This window comes from Aplysia californica, unplaced genomic scaffold (assembly GCF_000002075.1).
Source record: "Aplysia californica isolate F4 #8 unplaced genomic scaffold, AplCal3.0 scaffold00857, whole genome shotgun sequence".
Lineage (NCBI taxonomy): Eukaryota > Metazoa > Mollusca > Gastropoda > Aplysiida > Aplysiidae > Aplysia > Aplysia californica.
Genome location: NW_004798127.1, coordinates 221,733 through 224,669, shown reverse-complemented (window position 1 = coordinate 224,669; position 2,937 = coordinate 221,733). Strand labels below are relative to the sequence as shown.

Below are 2,937 nucleotides of genomic sequence, written 5' to 3'. Positions count from 1 at the left end.
GAGAGAGAGAGAGGGGAAATAGAGGGAGGTGGGGTTACACAGGTTAGATACAGAGTGACAGAATGAACAAGAGAGAAAGAGAAGAGAAAGAAGGGAGGGGCTTCGTACGTGTGTTAGAGAGACAGAGAGTGAGAGAGAAAGAGAGAAAGCGAGAAATAATTAATAGAGAAAAGAGAGAAAAAGAGAAAGAGAGAAAGACACACACACACAGAGCGAGCGAGAGAGAGAGAAAGTGAGAGAGAGAAAGAGAGAGAGAGAGAGAGAGAGAGAGAGAGAGAGAGAGTCAGTGAGATAACGAAAGAGAAAGAAAGGAAGAGAGCGAAAGAAAGAGAGAGAAAGAGAGAGGGAGGGAGAGAAAAGGAAAGAGAGAGAGAGAGAGAGAGAGAGAGAGAGAGAGAGAGAGAGAGAGAGAGAGAGAGAGAAGAGATAAAGAAAAAAGGGTGCGAAAAGACAAAAAAAAAGAAGTAATAAATGAAATGAAAAACTGTGTGGAGCATTAGGCTCCGAGGAAAATATTCGTCCTGTGAGAGCTACAAAAATTCTGATCCCACTCTGATTTCGGCCCCTAACCGTGTTGATCAAATTTTAAACCAATATGTCACAGCGGCGGGCATTGAATGGATGAGCGAGTGTAAAGGCGAGGTATCGAGAGAGCAATAAATGTAAAGGCTAGGCAGTATGGATACGAATATAGAAGAGATAAAGAATATTACAGACAGAAGCATGAATGACAAAATGAAAACGGGGGAGGAAGAAAGGGAGCGAAAAGTAGAAACGGGTAGAAAATAGTTCAATGGGGGAAAATAGAAGACAGAAAGACCAAAAAAGGGGAAAATTTTAGTTTTAGTACCAGTTTTAGGGCACTTGTTCAAACATAAACTATAAGAGTGAAAGATTAGATATGGTTCATGTAAGTAGCATGCACAGAAAGAGAGAGAGACAGAGGGAGGGAGGGGGAGAAATAGATAGATAGATAGATAGATAGATAGATAGATAGATAGATAGATAGATAGATAGAGAGAGAGAGAGAGAGATAGAGAGATGGAGAGATAGAGAGATAGACAGATAGACAGACAGATAGATAGAGAGAGAGAAAGGGAGATAGACAGACAGACAGACAGACAGGTGGGGAGAGATTTTGTTTGTGAAAATGTTACGCTCCTTAATGCATTATGTACCATTTATGATTTCTGAAGGTTTCTATTTTTTACTCGAGCAAGTGCTAGTGTTCAACAACACATTACTCAAGAGAACGGAACAAAGGACGAGAATTGATGAAGAACGATTCCTACACTACTGGCTGCGAGCCTGAGGTGTATGATGAATAGTACCACGTCACTCCTTAGTGTTGTGTGGTGTGTGTGAGTGAGTGTGTGTGTGTGTGTGTGTGTGTGTGTGTGTGTGTGTGTGTGTGTGTGTGTGTGTGTGTGTGTGTGTGTGTGTGTGTGTGTGTGTGTGTGTGTGTGTGTGTGCACGAGTTTATGTGTGAGTGCTTGGAGAAAGGGGGGGGGGATACTGCATTGGGGATAAGGGTATAGGGTAGAAAAAAACTTGCATAATATAAAGGATGTTTGTTCATGGGGTTGTCTTTTTTTTTGGGGGGGGGGGGTAAGTTTTTCCTGCGTTTATCGCCCTTTTGCGTCGTCCTATCCTGTACGATGAATATTTCAGGATTGACATTTACGTAACACAACGTCCTACTAACAAAAACCCCCCACCAAAATCAATTTTTAAAATGCCCGTTGGGAGGAACTAAAGACGGTTTTTAATATACGAGAATCTTATTATTCTGACGAGCGTCTTATTTCACCGCAATGACTCACATTTATTCATCCCCACCCCCCACCCAAAGGACACCCCCCGGGGAGGAAATATCACAGGAAATAAGAACAAAAATCTGAATCCCCTTCAAGTGTTTGTGTGTGCGTGTGTGTGTGTGTTGATCAAGTTTGTTTCCATTAGCTCAACTGCGGCCGGCACGGTGAGAGAAAAGATAGAGGAAAGAGAAAAGATAGCAAGAAGAGAAAAAATAGAGGAAAGGGACAAGATAGAGAGAAGAAAAAAGAAAGCGGGAAGAGAAACGATAGAGGAAAGAGAAAAGATAGAGGAAAGAGAAAAAGGGGTGGGAAGGGAGGCTGGAACATAGGAAACACGATAAGAAAGAAAGAGAAGCTAGGTGGAAGGAAGGGTTGGAGGAAGGAGAAACTGGCAATTGAAAAGAACGTAAATAGAAAAAGGAAGGAGGATGCACTGAGAAAGAGAAAGGAGAAAAAGGTGATAGAGTACAGTACTGAAATTAATAGATCAGCGAAGAAATGAACAAAGAACGGTGTTTGTGTGTGTGTGTGTGTGTGTGTGTGTGTGTGTGTGTGTGTGTGTATGTGTGTGTATGTGTGTGTATGTATGTGTGTGTATGTATGTGCGTGTATAGGTGTGTGTGTATGTGTATGTGTGTGTGTGTGTGTGTGTATATGTGTGTGTGTGTGTGTGCGTGTGTGTGTGCATGAGTGTGTATGTGCGTGTATGGGTGTGTAAGTATGTGTGTATGTGTGTGTGAGTGTTTGGAGAAATGGGGGGGGGGGGTACTGTATTGGGGATAAGGATATAGTCTGGAACAGAAATACTCGCATAATATAAATAATATAAAGGATGGTTATTCATTTGTAGTTGTTTTGTTTGTTTGTTTGTTTTTTGTTTTTCCCTGTGGTTATCGCTCTTTCCCGTGCGTCCTATCCGGCATGATGAATATTTAAGCATTGACATTTACGTTACACAACCCCGGACAATGGACGTAGGTCGTTGCCAACATTTATTGTAGGGCGTCTGTTCTCTTGTCTAAGCTTTTAGAATACCAAATTTATGCCCCAGCTTCGGTGTTCCAAGTGGTGTGCAGATAGCATTTTGAGGGGAAAGGGTGTGTGTGTGTGTGGGGGGGGG

General features: G+C 42.2%; 1 protein-coding gene across 1 annotated transcript in view; it reads right to left on the bottom strand.

Moving 5' to 3' along the window:
* LOC106013399 (carbonic anhydrase-related protein 11) overlaps nt 1-2,937 on the bottom strand; it is a gene marked incomplete at its 3' end in the record, with an annotated part of 81,014 nt that overhangs the window by 26,346 nt on the left and 51,731 nt on the right.